Genomic DNA, 16222 nt, shown 5'->3' with positions numbered 1-16222 from the left:
CTAAATAAAATAGGATCTAAGTGACTTCCTTGAGGTACGCCAGACGTAACGGGCAATTCATCCGAGGTGATGGAGTTAAACAAAACCCTGAAGGATCTATTGTGCAGATAAGAGCTTATTTCACTAAGTAGGGTGGGAAACCAGAGGCTTGGAGTTTAAAGATAAGTAGTCTATGGTTAATCATATCAAATGCTTTGCTTAAATCAGTGTAAATAACATCTGTGCGAGAGCCACTAGCAAAAGCCTTGAAAACATGACAGGTAAACTCTAACAAGTTGGTGACTGTAGATCGCCTTTTCCGAAAGCCGTGCTGGTGCGGAGAAATATACGAATTAATGGCAAAGGCCAAATGCTGAGTCACAATACGTTCGAACAACTTGGGCAAGACACTCAACTTGGCTATGCCTCTGTAGTTCTCAACAAATTGTCTACTTCCACTCTTGTGGATAGGAATAAAGAAACTACTCTTTCAACATGAAGGGAAAACACCGAAATACAAGGAAAGGTTAAAAATCTTTGAGATCACACCACATAACTCGACAGCGCAAGATTTAAGTACACATGATGGAATTCCATCAGGTCCAGGCGAACAACTGTATTTTAGAGAACTCAACCCTTTAAAAACATCATCTTCCGAAATAACCAAGTTAGGTATTGAAACCGAGTTAGTTATAGGATATGGGTAGTTTGCTGATAAATCGAAATTAGCAATCGAAAAGTTTCGTCGGAAATACTCAGCAAATAGATTTGAGATTTCAAAATCATCCGAAGAATCAGAGCCATTAAAAGAAACATGAGAGGGATATGTGGAAATTTTTCTTTTTCAATTAACAAATTTAAAGAAGAATTTAGGATTAGCAAACAGACAGGATTTAATGAACTGAAGGTATCTGCAGTAATAATGATGGTTGAGGGAGTTAAATCTATGCTTCGCCACCGAGTGAGCGACATAGTCGAGCGCAGAGCCACTTTTCGAATATTTTTTAAATAGCGAGTTTTTCAATTCTTGTGATATTTAATTGTCTTATTAAACCACGGGGGACACCTGCTTCGAGGTCGACAATGCTTGATCGGAACAGATGCAGCAATAGCTAGATTTAATGTATTGTAGAACGATGACAATGAGAAATCAAGCGTCAGATGTGAAAGACGATGTTTTAGTAATACAATATTGATTTTATGAAAATCATAATAATTATTTAAAAAAGTTTGATTTTTAATAAATTTAATATTGTCACCGAAAACATACACAAATATTGGGCTGAAATTAACATTTGGGTTATCAGTTTTGAAAAGCGGAAAATTAAGTCCACAGGTGAAATTAGTCAAAATATAAAAATTGACGACAAAAAATTTGATATGATGGTAGTACCTTCGAGTTATAGGTATTCGAGTTTAGTGGTTGATGAAATGTTTTGTAGACAGCCTGAAATAATTATAAATCTGAACGGCCTTCATATTAAAAAACTTAACAATGAAGCAGCTTTATAATGCAAATTAAATGTCGCTTCGAAAGATAAAATAGATAAGGGCGAAAAGGATAGCCAAAACAATATAAAGACAAAGCCGAAGATTGAATGAAAACAGGTACAAAAATTACATTCCGCGAATGTTTCACCTCCGCCACCGTTATCTTAAAAAAGACTCAAAATAGAAAAAAAATCTAAATTTTCATACTCTCCAATATCGAGTGGACGTGGCTTCTGGGGGTCATAAACGGATCGTCAAAATAGTTAAACTATGATGCACTATAATATTCGGGGGTGTAATCAATTTTTTGTACCTGTACTACGTTATTGTCCGTCGAATATATGTTCGAACTTTCGCAGGTCTACCTGATATACATTGTGAGTAATGAGCAAAAAACACGAGATTTCTTTTTTCTTACAAACAGATGAGCTCACGTGGTACTATAAACGCGTTCTACCACCGATTAGGCCCATTTTCAACACTAATCTGCAAAGATCCGATGTTTTTATCAAATTTGAAGCCGATAGCTTAATTTTTTTGGCCAGAAAATTGTTTACAACAGTTTAGAATTTCATGCTGACAAAAACAGTATATGTATAAGATAGGCCATTTCGTTAGCAAATTTGCGCAGCAGATTTATTAGCTACTAGCCCAGGGCATCCTGTAAAAATAAACGATATTAAAGACCGTAAGAGAGAGTAGGGAATTGAAATGAAAGCATTTACGAAAAATTGTATGATAATTGTGCGTAAGCCTACACTATGAACATGTATGTGCTATACTATGACGTTTTGAATAGATCTGCGGGTGTGCGAATGTGGGTATGTTTCCTTAAGCAATTATATGTAAGCGCACATGCACTAGAATTTCCAGCTGTGATTTTTCTCTGCATGGCCGTTTTTAATTTTGCTATTTTCATGTGAAAATTTTTTTATAAACTTGGCTTTTTTTGGAAATGTCCTATCTTATATATATAACGGTTTTGACACAGATAAAAAATAGGTATACGGGAGAGGGTCTCTTAAGCTTCCTTCTGGATGTTGCAAACGTTTTGAAAAAATGAATATTTCGTCATCCTTCGATGACGGGTATAATAAACGTAAGCTAGAAAAATGTTAGGCACATAGAGCTGAATGTAGACATAATAATTGTGTAAATAGATGATAGATCTGTGTCATGGCAGGCGCACAATCACCGTTCAACAGTATATGGAAGACAAGATATCTTAACTTGGATTCAAAGTATGCTAATTGAATCGTGTTCGGACTTAGTCCTCTGAACAAGCTAATCATTACAAACAGTTTCACTTTATCGTTCCAAGATCTGCTTCGTCGTAGGATGCGGATAAATTTAGTGTTATTCTTTTAAAGACACAGTTTTTCGTGTGCCTGTACAGAAGAAGTAGTTGGAAATACACATTTGTTATAACATATGCTGGTCTATAAGAATTTGTATCTTTACGGACTTTTTGAAGACTGTTTCGGCGTGTTATAAAGGCATTGAAAAAAAAATTAAACACACTCTAGGGTAGACGTGGTCAATGTTTTCCATTTTTATGCACAGATGCTGCACCACCGTCCATATAATATGCTTTCAAATTTTTGTACATTTATTTGCTATAGTTTATGAGTAATGAGCAAAAAATATATTTTTCATTCCCTTTGAAAAACAGAGGTGTTCTCAGTTTAGGTGGTGCTGTGAGCGTGTCCTTCGATCGGTTGGCCTATATTCAATACCAACCTGCGTGTAAGAACTTTAAATATTTCTGCAAAATTTGAAGCCTACAGCTTGATTTTTGCGATCAGGAGAATGTTTACCAAAGGCAGACGGACATGGTTACGTTGATTACAATTTCTTGCCCATAAAGAACATAAATACCTTATGGGTTCTCTCGTGTGCCCTCTGGGCTTTGAAAACCTTTTGACAAAATGGATACACCCCTCATCCTTCGGCGATGGGTATAAGAAAAATGATCCAAAATTGCTGTTTTGAAGAACATAAGAAGTACACGGAAATGTTTCTAGATGGCCAAGAATTAAAAAGCACACGTTCAGTGACGTATCTACTAAACTACAGCACCATGTTATTTAAAAAACCTAAACGTTGTAATTTATAAACTAATAACCCATGAGACTCTCGTTGAACGCTTTGCAAGGGCCCGTGAACGGTTCCACGGAAAGATATGAAATGGGCTTGAGTTCTTAAGGAAAATTATGCTGAATAATGAGGCTTATATTTATATCTCTGGGTGCATGAAGAAGAAAATCTGCAGCATTTTGAACCCGATAAACGAAGAGAGAAGTCGAATAATTTCTTCACGCGAGCGATAGTTTGGTGCTGCTTCTGGTTTGCGATTTCATTGGGATTTCTTCTTCGAAAATGTTCATGATTCGGCGGTAAAAGTGAATGGATTCGTTAACCAACAAAGTTGGCTTTTATGGGTTGATTAGATGGATGCGAATGACGGTGGCAACCAGCAGAAGAGCACAAACCGCTCGTTTTTCGCAATAGCTTGCTATCTCTTTTTTGGTAATGTGCTCATAAAGCATATCACCTTTAAAATGCTGTATGGCTTCAATTAGTAATTCAAGGAAGTAACGTTGATTCGACAATGAATAAAAGAAAATTTAAAGAAAGTATTTCTCGCAACGTTTGTGACATGTCTATAACATTTTGCTAGACTAGTGCCAAAAAAATATGACTATAATGTTAGTTTGGAAATCTCTTCGATCGCTGTTATAGACAAAATATCCTCTCCTCTTATTCAATTTCATACCAAAGTCAACTTTGTCATCAGCCTTAAAGAAACGTATTTTTGATAGTTTGTTTGAGATGGATGGAAAGGCAATAGAATAATATTCGAGGATGTTATTAAGCATATGTGTACACATGAACAAATAAATTATTTTTCAAAAATACTGAAAGCTGAGCCAAGCACTATAGCTGGTTTAATAGAAAATAGAAAGAGTAGATGCTATTTTCAAGATATTGATGATTTCATCATTTAAAATTTTTTAAGTGGAGAAATATCTACCTGAGTAGATCAGAGTCTTGACTAACGACTCAATGTTGGGGGGTTTAAATCTCAAGTGTGGTAGAGTTTTTAATAAAGCCGAAAGCCTTAGATATTGGTGCTTTAAGTGCTTTAGTCTTAGAATTTATTCTCTGGCTAAATTTATAATAATAATAATAATAGTAATAATAAAAAATTTACTTTGTTATTTTATTCTTCTTTTTTTCTTCCTATTTATTGTATACTAGTTTTTAAAACAATTAGTACAAGATTTTCTATTAAGAAGCACTGAATTCGACTGTAATTTTCTTTAGTTGAATTTTATGAATACATGGGTAAATAAACAGAAAAGAATCTGTGAATGCTTGATTCTAGACGAAAATTGAGCATAAAATATCGAATGGACAACTCAATATGGAAATGGTTTGAAAATCGAATCACTATAAATGAAACATATGAGATCGTGGTGTTCCTACGAAGATGAAGATTAAAAAATATTCGAGGAAACCAGTTCGCAGAATGAGCAAGTTGGTGGATTTCCTCTATTCCACTGGCGACCACATAGGCACCAACAAATCAGATAGGAATTGAATGCAAACCATAGCAGTCCGTTGATTCGCGGACGCAAAAACGAATAGATGTGATTTTTCTTTATAGTTTAAATGTTTTTCCACTGAAATAAATGGTCGTTTTAGACCAGCATGTACATTTTTTCTATTCATGTATATATATGTTCATCTATTTAGTTATATGTGTATCTATAATACAAATATATATAAATACGTGCGTATAGATATATATATATATTTATTTATTTTATTTACCTACATATGAAATAATGACACTTACGCTAAAACAAATTAACAGTCGAATTCAATTAAGTCTTAGAAGTAACTCTTATATTAATTAACATTAAAAACCGGTGCAAAGTACATAAGAAGAAATAAAGAAAAAAAAATGATAATTAAATAATAATTCACATATATAAATAAATAAGAAGAAGACAAGAAAAAAAGAAAAAAAGCATATATACAACGAACACAGAAGTACACCCACACCCAGTACAGAACAAAATTGCAAATAAAGCTCTAAGCCAATGGAAACATGCAAACGTTTGCAAACGATACAGTTATCAGCACAAATTAATTTTCCAATCATAATAAGATATTAAGATTAAAAGTTAGTTTACATACGACATAGGCAAATTGCGCGTATTAAGCAAAGTTGTTTTGATAGCCTTTAAAGAATCCGACATTGAGATTGAGTGATAGACACCATTTAGATTTCTGCAAACAACTGTAAACCGGTTAAACAACTCATAATAATACTTACATCGACTCAGTCGCATGAACATAAAGTGCCTAGAGAAGCGGTTAGGGACGTTAAACATTACCTCACCAAACAAAGTGGACGAATCGATAGTACCATTAGTTAACTTAATCAAGAAGGAGACAGTAAGAGTAAATCTACGTTTCTCAAGTGACGATAAGGATAACAGAAGCAACCTATTTTCACGAGAGGCCAAAGGGACAAGCGGGTCCCAACCCAAAAGCAAGGGCAAACAGCAAGAATTGCTTTTAAAGTGATTCAATTGAAGCTACATAGCACCTATTGCTTTGACTAAGCACATATATAGCTGTTTTGTAATGTAAGCATCCTTTAACTCTTTGAACCACCTATTAACGAAACGAAGCGCGGACCTAGCTCTGCTTAAAGAGAGCTCAATGTGCAAATTAAACCGTAATCTTTGATCAAATAGAACCCTCAAATCGTTTAACAAATCGACATTATAAAACTAGAAAAAATTATATGTGTGTATAAATGAAGTTTTATGTTACATGTGTATGTGTATATATAAATATATGTAAATATAAACGAGTTTGGGAGTGTTTATGGCTTATAGTTTTTGCTATAACATGTGGAGACCAATGTGCCTTAAGCACTAAAGCTAATCCTGGCATCTTTCTTTCTGCTCTAGAGGACGATCGTTTGATATTACTTCGCGAAGTGTTCTTGCTTCTCTTACAGGTCGGGCAGGCTGATGAACTACGATTTTAATACTAGATTCAAAGCCATATGTGGTTATTTCCGCCCTTCTGTCTGCAGCGGAATCTTGGGGAAGAGTGACAATGTAAAGATGAAAAGATTTCGCACATGCAAATACAGCCAAGGTATTTTGTAAGTTTTAATGCAACAAAGCTCTAAGCTCCAGTAGGAATAAATTGCTCTAAGTAATAAACCACCTTACTGTTCAATTAAGTTTTTCTTTGAGATTGAAGTGTTTATTATTATTTTATTTATGTGAAGTATTATATACTTAGTTGTGAGCGTTCTGCAACAACATGATAGTATGATGCCGAAAAGCTACAAGAGCAGCGAGTGAAGAGAGAGAAGAACTTGTTTTGATTGGTCAGCAACAGCCCAATATAAAAGTAAAACAAGTGTTTGGAAAAGGACTCATATAAATTACATAAACGCGTATCTTTACGTTACAGTGTTCCAGCCAAAGAAAAACAGTCTTTCTTTATCATTTTTGGAACGGATTCCTAATGCATTGGCTTACGTACTTTTCAAGAGTACGACGTACCTGCTTAATCCGATATCGCTGCAAATAAAAACCTTCCACTATAGTTAAATGTGGTAGAATGGTTTTGTAAAGCAATTTTTGTATTAGGCTTTACAAAGATTAACATAAAGAAATGTTAGATAAATAAATATTTAATTTTCTAATTTTTGTTGTTAGTGGGTTCACATTTTTTATTTTGTACAACGTTTTAGTAAGGAATACTGTAAGAAAATGTAGCTCCGTTTTTAAAACTTTACTTTGTCATTTTTACATATTTTTAATGTGGGTAAGAGCCTAATTACCTTATGTTGGCCAAGCACATAATATAATTAATTGAAAAATGACTACTTATAAAAGACTCTTATTTACAATACTCAATTTAGACTTTCAGAGTATTAAAGGATATAGCATTTTTCTGCCAATATTGTGTTCGTTTTTGACATACTGGGGGAAATTACCTTTTTATCCAAAAAGCTCCCAAATATTTAACGTGATCAAAAAAAAAGATATTTCATAAGCTTGAATTGTCACACCAAAATATAATAATCTTATGTCGCTACTTTCGAAGACAAAACAAGGATCTTTCTCTTCCACTCATGTTGAGTTCTAGTGCAATCTCTAAAACCAATCTATGAAAATGCCTCCGCGTAAGCATCAATCAAGATTAATATCAAAGTTAAGTGCAACCATTTCAACTTAAATCAAATATATCAAATAGCTCCAAACGGAGTGCTAATTTCTAAAATTCTTTAAAATTGAAACATTCTCTTTAGACGCATTAGAGGCGATTTGAAAGAAGAAATGCATGCATAAAGCAATTCAGTGCCCATTCTGTTGTTTTGAAAGAAGTAAGAATATTATAGTCAGGCAAGCCCGAAATACCGTACAATAATTTGTCTAATATGATTATTCAATAATTTTATGTAAAGGCGCACTTTCAATGGTTATGGGACGATGATCGAAACATCATATGACTAGGTCTTATACTTTCTCTCCATATAAGGGCTCGGTTTTATGTTAACCGTTATTTATATTAGGGTCTAATAAATAGATCTATGTGATCCAAATTCCATATTGTTAATTTTTTTGGTTAATCTGCTAATATGGATCAATTTTCATCACAAAATGTTGACAATTAAACCTTTTTCTGAAAGGCTTACTATTCATGAGAATTCTTACATGGAACAGGGTCCAAGAAATAAACCCATGTGGTTAAAAATTGGTCCATTTACCTTTTATGTAAAATTACTATCATAAACAAATTTTTATTATAAACCATTAACGAATACGCCTTTTTGACATGCAAGGGTTTTCATTTTCTGGTAATCCTTATATGAGATGTGAGATTAATTTTTTGGTGAATTTACGGTTATAAACCAATTTTGACCATGAAATATTGAAAATTAGATATTTTTATCACATAGAGATTCAGTTTTCCTACGAACTGTTACATAAGAGGGATTCAAGAAATTTCCCAACCGAACTAAACTTTTCATATCAATATCGATAAAGTCTTGTACCGCGCGTTTGCCAGCAAATTTTGATAATTGTAATTTTCTTCCATACAACGAGTTTTCAAAATAACGCGGGACTGGTCGAGAAAATTAATCGATTTGAAACAATTTCAATAGCGTTCGGCCTTGGATCAAAAAAAAGTCTGTATCAGTGTGATCATTTTAATCAAAATATCTCAAAAGTTGTAGGTTGAACACGTCTTACATGGACAGATATGAACGGGACAGACGAAGTTAGAATCGCTTTCTGAATCGATCGATATAATAAAAGGTGGATCCATCTTAAACCCTCCAGGGCATTACACACGTCCGCACAAACTTAATACAAGTGGTGTAGGGTACAAAAATCAGTAGTTATACATACTCCCACTCCTATACTCCTCTAGAAACATTTCTTCTCAATGATATAACATAATATGATAATTGAAGAAGAGGACATACTCCCGATTTATAATAAATAAAATTACTTTTACGGTAATGTTTCATAAAATTATTATAATTTTAGACTTATGAAATGAAGTCTTAGACTAAAAAAATACATTGAGCACTAGCAACACAGCCTATCGGCTCTAATTTATAAAAGTACATTAGATATTGAGCCTAGTAGTTTTGATAAAATAATACATTTTATTGATTTTCTGTTCTGTAGCTGCTGTAGAATGTCCATAGGGTTAATCGTTTCAAATGCGAGGTAAAGTTAAGGCAGTCACAGAGAATGTGCTTTATAGTGAGAATTTGTCCACAATTGCAGATTAGGGAGGAAGACTTCTCAAGATCCATTGGTGAGTTGCCATTGTATGACCAACGCGAATTCTCGAAAAAGTTTGGATCTTGGTTTTCCCAACGTTTATTGGATATAAAGCTGGAGTTAATGGAGGGTTATTAAAAGAGTAGTGTCGATGATACTATTGTAAATTTCCTTCTGTAATTTTCTCTTTAACCTTTGAAGATCCAACTTTTCCATGACATCATCCATAATTAGAGGAGCAGAAACAGCATCCTTTGCCGCTCGATCAGCCTGCTCATTTCCCAGTAAACCGATATGACTAGGTCCCCTTAACATTTTAATTTTTTCGCCGGGTGTTGTAATGATATTCCTTAATTTTTTGATGGCGCTCCATCTCAAAGTCAAAGGATTCCGTAAAGCTTTTAATACAGATAAACTGTCAGTAACAATGACGGTTTTGAGTTTGTTTTTATGCGAAAGGTTCGCAGCGTGAAGGATAGCTCTGACTGTGAAAGTTGAAGTGCTTTCGTGAAATATGTGATTGAGAAGCATCTACCATGGCACAAGCAAGTGGCAAACCAGAAGATTTTAAGCCGTCTGTGTATAAAAGAGTCCAACCGGTACTCTCCAGTACTTCGGTCTTTTCAGCTATTAGATTCCTGAAGACGCGTTTTGGAGTATCTTTTTTCTTGTGCATAGACAGCGAAATGTCAAGAGAGCAGTCTTTCAAAATCCATGGAGGTTTAACACCACAAGAGCGGAAAATTTTTAAGGGAATGTTCAATTCTTTTGCGACGTGCGAACAATGATCAATTGCAGATGGTGACATTTGAATTTTTTTCGCAATAATAATCTTTCACACGTCATCACCGAGAATAGATTTTTTTAAATTAAGAAGCTTGAGGGCTATTTTAGCTTTTAACTCATAAAGTCCATCTTCTAAAGTTGGAAGACAAGTTTCAATTATATTATTATTTATGGACGTCGTCCGAAAAGCATAACAACTTGTTCTCTTTGGTGATAGACCGGTTTAAGGATGTTGATATTAGGTTTGCAGCTACTGCTATAAATGATCAAAGCATAGTTAATGTTGCTTAAAACAAGCATTTTGGTAAAATAAGCACAGCTTTTCCAAGCAACGTACTGTATGAAATTCACCCTTGCGAAAATAGAATTTTTTAACGGAAGACAGTGTGTTTTCCAAAGATATTTGTTGGAAAACGTGAGCATAAGAATATGGAGCATCTGCACGTTTAGTACTGGTAAGTCATTAATATGCATCAGTCGATATCCTGGATCAAACATCTGCTTTCAACAAATGTGCATTTTTTTTGATTTTTGTATAGAAATTTTGGCGCCTCACGAGTTTGTTCATGTGGCGATCTCTTGTCCAATAGATTCGAGGATGTTGATTGCCACTGAAAAGACACAAGCTAAATACACAAAATCACCGAAACAATTAAAAATCGCAGACGAATAGAGAACACGCAATACTCAGAACACAAGTGGACTACGTATGTTCATAAGATATAATTTTATTCAATGTTACACCAATTATTTTGTATACGCATCATTGTGTAGAGTGATCAAATTAGTACTACATATCTTTTCAATGTCGTATCCTCCATTTTTTCTTTCAGGTTCTCATCAAAATTGGCATTTGCGTTCAGTATTGAATGCCAAATAACGACGTAAAGACACACATTTGCAGAGCGCACAGAAATTCGTAAACCGCGTAATTTCCTATAATTCTGAAATGAGCTTGCCATCAAGATCATGCGGTATAACTCCTTTGGACTTTTTGTTTTGGGATTATATTAACTCACTGGTTTCCTTTAAAAAAACCACCCCTTTCTGCAAAATCGATTTGTATCTATAACACTTTCCAATCAAAGCCGCGTCCGTATGTAAAGAGGACATCCCCTGAATAATAAAAATACTCAACGACCTTAAGCCCAACATTTTGGTGGCAGAGTTATGAGGAAAAGTGAAACGAAATTGGTGTTCCCGATTCGAATTCTTACAAAACACCAAAAGCGGTCATTTACATAAAAACGTGTTTAAATAATTATTTCTTAAAGCAATATCTAAAATAAAAGCAAATAGAAATACTATAGTGGGATACAGCCAGCCTTTAAATACTCTACACCACTTCGCTTAATGCAATTACCCATATAATAACTTCTCAAAATTAGGCTTTATAATTGAAAGTGGTCGAAAAAGTGGTCCGAGCCGAACCATTTCCAAAAGCGTTAGTATGCCCAAACATGTCGGTGTATCATTAAAATATCTCGAAAATTGCGACCCGTAGGCTGAACACAAAGAAATAAGCTTAGATCGATTCAGAAATTGGCTCTGCTTCCGTACTAACTTAACGTACTTTTGTACCGCAAGTGGACTAGAGTATATTAGTCATATTTTTTATTTCAAATTAAAAATATATAGCGTCATTTGATGGGTGTTTTATGTAGTTTCCTTTTCGTTATACTATTCTATTTTTCGCAAGAGCGTGTGATATATGTAAAAAAAAGAAACTTCTACTTCCGCATTAAAAAAGTCAAAATTTATTGAGAGTATAATCTGGATCCACGGTAAAGGCATATTCTTATAAAATTCCAAGAAAAAGCCATAAAAAAGCAAAAGCAATAACACAGCTGAAAATCAAAGCTATCAGTGCTATCGGTGCTACCAAGTTTATAAGCAGCAATTCGACTTTTTCCGCTATTTTTATACCCCAGACTACTTGTGGTATAAGGTATATTGGGTTTTCGTAGGCGTATGTAACACCCGGAAGGACTTAAAGCAGGCCCACTATTTATAGTACCAAACATGATTATTCGTCGATCTAAATGTATTTATCTTTCTGTCCGTCTTTTTGTAAGTATTGCTTTGGTATACTGACGTTCTTTGGGCCAAGAACGAAAGGAATTGAAAATATTTCAAATCTGAGCAGTTTTCCGATAATGAAAAGAAATTTCCAATTTTCAAAATTTCTTGATAAACATCACTGAATAATAGTGTTTTGGCATATCTAAATTCCTGTGAAAAATTTTGATTAGATAAGTTGATTTTGTGAATCTCCTCCCAAAAGCTGTTCCTACGAAAGCTTTTCTTTATACGATGGACAGGCTCAATTTTCAATATTTCCTGGTAAAAGCTAGTTGATAATATTAATTTAACATAAAAATCTAGTGGACCAAATCTGGATCGCAAGAATATACTTCTTGGACACCAATCCATTTTAGATTTCTCATGAATAGTACGGTCTTTTGAAAATAATTTTGTTTTTAATACTTGGAGATAATTGTCCTGAGATAATTGTAATTGTTTTGAGATAATTGTCCCAAAGCAGAAATTTATCTAAAAAATTTATGGTAGGAAATTGGGATCATATGGGTGCATTATTTTGACGCCTCCATGCATAAGAGTTCCCATAAAAAACAAGTTCAAGACTAACTTCTAATTTTTTATAATGGAATCAGGGAAAAAATAATAAAGTCTGCCACAAGTAAAATAATTTGGATAACTTTGGATCACGGAAAGCGGCGTTATGGGCATCCTCCAATATACGTGCTTTAACTAAAAATAGCGCATCATTTTTGCTGTATGATCACGAAAATGAAAGAAGAATTGTCCTAACCAAAGTGGCGTCGCCCGACTATGATATTCTTATAAGTCTTTATCTTTTTTAAGTAAACGTACTTTCAGTAATTTAGCGTATAAATAACTTCTTTTGCTTGATATTTTCAGAATTCGAAAGAACCCATTATCCAGACGTATTTGCACGAGAAAGACTAGCGGAAAAAATTGGATTACCAGAGGCACGTATTCAGGTTTGTCTTTATTGTTTAGTTTTGTTTTTTTCTTTTGGTTTTTTTACTTATTGGTCATTCTCTACTTGTTTATTTATTTTACGTATGCTTACATTTAATACCGTCCGTTCATCGCCAAAATTATTCCCAATTTATGTTTACAGAGCTGAAATATTTACTAAGCATTTATATTCTTGAACATTTGCGAAATATTCTTATACTCCGTGAGATGCTAAAATCTAAGAGAGTGACAGAGAGTTTAGAGAAAGTATATTTGGTTAAGGGTACATATATTAAGATATTAAGATATTTTTTATAAACCAAAAACCATTTTGGATAGCTAAAGTTAGCTAGAAGAAATTTGCAAAGTGCTAATACCATGTCCATGTAGAGATTTATTGCAGGCCATTTCGGAAGGAGTTAAATAATTGAAACTCGTTAGAAATTTGTGCTTTATTTTATTTAAAAGGCTTTTTTTTTCCTCCTTCTGGACGCTGTCTAAGTTTGAAAACCAGCACGAGTTAATTTTGTCCCTCTGCCTTGTGCCCAGGGTTAATTAAATAAGAATTGGTTTGATGGACAAATATCTTAGACTGCGCTTATTGAGTTACCTTAATTCATAAATTGTAATACTAGAACACTTAAGTCCAGACAAGTAAGCTAAATGTGAGCTGCAGTGAACCATTTTAATATGATGTGATAGATGATTTCAGTACCCCAAATATTTGTTGCTTAAATCCCATCTTTGCCACAAGCTCGCTTTTTCTCATAGGACCACTGAAACCTAGCTATTTCTATTCGTTTCGATTATACAGCCATTCCCCTGAAGCAATTGTCCGCTATTGTTTGCCAAATAATTACATACTATAAAAATAGGAAAAAGAATCTTTTAAAAAAATAGTTCTGCGTACAATTAATTTGTCTACCCAAGGCGTAGATTTAATTATCCCGATCACCAAAGTTATTAGAAATACCTTTAGTTGATAAACTCCTTACTTCTTATTAATCGCAAGTATTTTTATAAATTTGCTACCTCCACAAGAAGAATCTCCTTGCATCTCTCTCTTTCAATGGTTCTGACTCATCTGATGATATTGAAACCGAATCTCCTCATTCAGACAACATTTTTGACCCATTGATTCCGATTTAAGTGATAATTACCCATACCAAATCACAAACTGGGTTTCGACTCCGGACTTGAGCATTTCAGAGAATGGCATATTACAAGATTTGAGGCCTTTAAAATATATTAGATAATCCGGAAATTTCTTGCCATATTTCACAACGAAATTTCGCAAACCAATTTTCGCAAGTGCGTTTCTGACACAGCATTAGTTCCATGCACAACACATACTTCTCTATGTGCTTCTGCAGCTGTTACCTGTTTTTTGAAATAAAAAGTAAAATATATCTTATATGGTCACTTTGATGTTCTACGTTTTACTCACTACAATAATACAATTGATCACTTTAAAATTTTTTTACAAAATAAACATAACTTACTTCTGCATAACTGTATACACCTTTAACCTGTGCCTCTATGCTAGATCTGTATACGGTTTTTACGTTTTTTTCTCTCTTTTATTTATTTATGAATTTTATTGTTTTTAGATTTTCGTTACTTTTTTTCTTTACTTCTCCTTATATACTTTGTATTATCTATTAACAAGAATAAGATATGCTTTAAAGAGCCCATTGAATTCGGCTGTTAATTTATTCTAGCTGAATTTCATGTGCAAAATAAATAAGTTAAATAAAAAACTAAAAAACAAAAAACATAATTGGAGATAACAAAAGAAGGCCAAGTTTTCTTGCTGTTTGTTTCCTTTGTGGCATGAAAGTCAACAAAACTGGGAACCAATATCGAGGATTTTGTTAAATATTGTTAGACAATATAATGTTCTTCAGATTAGATTCGTACCACAGAAGTGTGCATTTATAACTACGTTGATTTTATTGACAATTTTAGAAAACTCATTTACAGAAAATGTGTTTATAAAGTTTAAAATCAACTTATTGATAGTAGATAGGGTTTTAATGTTTTACAACACTACTATCTTGAGCTAATATCCACTTGGCTAACTTGCTTTTTCAAACAGTCACGATAGAGCTCCCCTCGTGTTGAGTAGCTCCTCTAACGATGAACCTTCTGAGAAGAAGTTACCAATATCAGATTTCGTTATGATCTTCTTGTTGTTGTTTTATCTGTTGGATTTCCTGCAAATATTTATTAGTTTTCTTGACAATCGTCAACTGCCTGAACTACTTTTATCTTGTAATCAAGGTGGGTAAAACATCGCAAATTTTTATTTACTTTTATCATGTTCCCAACTATTTAGGAAATTTCGTTTTCCATGCAATTATGTGCATTTGTACACAAAATTTTGTAACATATAATGTGCTTTTGTACACAATATTTTTATTTAATTAAAAGCGAATGATAAGTTACAAAATTTCAAAGATACATATTCTAAATTATGGCTAGGACGAAATTTCATATAGCACATTGTTTACTATTTCTTGAGAATGACACTTAGATGTCATCCATAACACAGAATAATCAAATGATGAGGGTATTTCTGAAACTAAACCGTATTTGGAGACATTTGAAAAATCATCTTTCAAGAATCTCGAAATGTCGGGAAAGCGATCAACTAATTGTTTAACTTTAGAAGGTGTAACATGTGATGTCTGGTAATCATACATATCTGTCCAATTATTCGAAAAGTCGAAAACGGGCTTTAATATACTTGGGACCACTGTTCAATTTTTTTGCTAGTTCAGGAGATGTGGGGGATTTTATAATTTGTTTCTCGGACTCTTCTTACACGTTTACACCTAAAAGAATAATACGTACTTAATGCTTACGTAAATAGACGGATAGACGAAAGCTTTTTTACCGAATGGACATATTTTCGGCCCGGGGCCATTCTCTACCTTGCCCTGGCTAATGGTCTCCTCCGCCCCATGATGTCTGTGAGAGACCCCGAAATTGGTTCCTAAGACCCCTAACCTAGTTTCCATTGATATGAGAACGAAATTTTTTTTATTTTATTTTTTTTTTCTGTTACATTGTATGTAGAATTTATTATATTAAAATGAGTTATCGTTTAATTTACG

This window comes from Glossina fuscipes, unplaced genomic scaffold, assembly GCF_014805625.2.
Source record: "Glossina fuscipes isolate IAEA_lab_2018 unplaced genomic scaffold, Yale_Gfus_2 61594, whole genome shotgun sequence".
In the NCBI taxonomy this organism is placed as follows: Eukaryota; Metazoa; Arthropoda; class Insecta; order Diptera; family Glossinidae; genus Glossina; species Glossina fuscipes.
Note: the sequence above shows the minus strand (reverse complement) of the source record.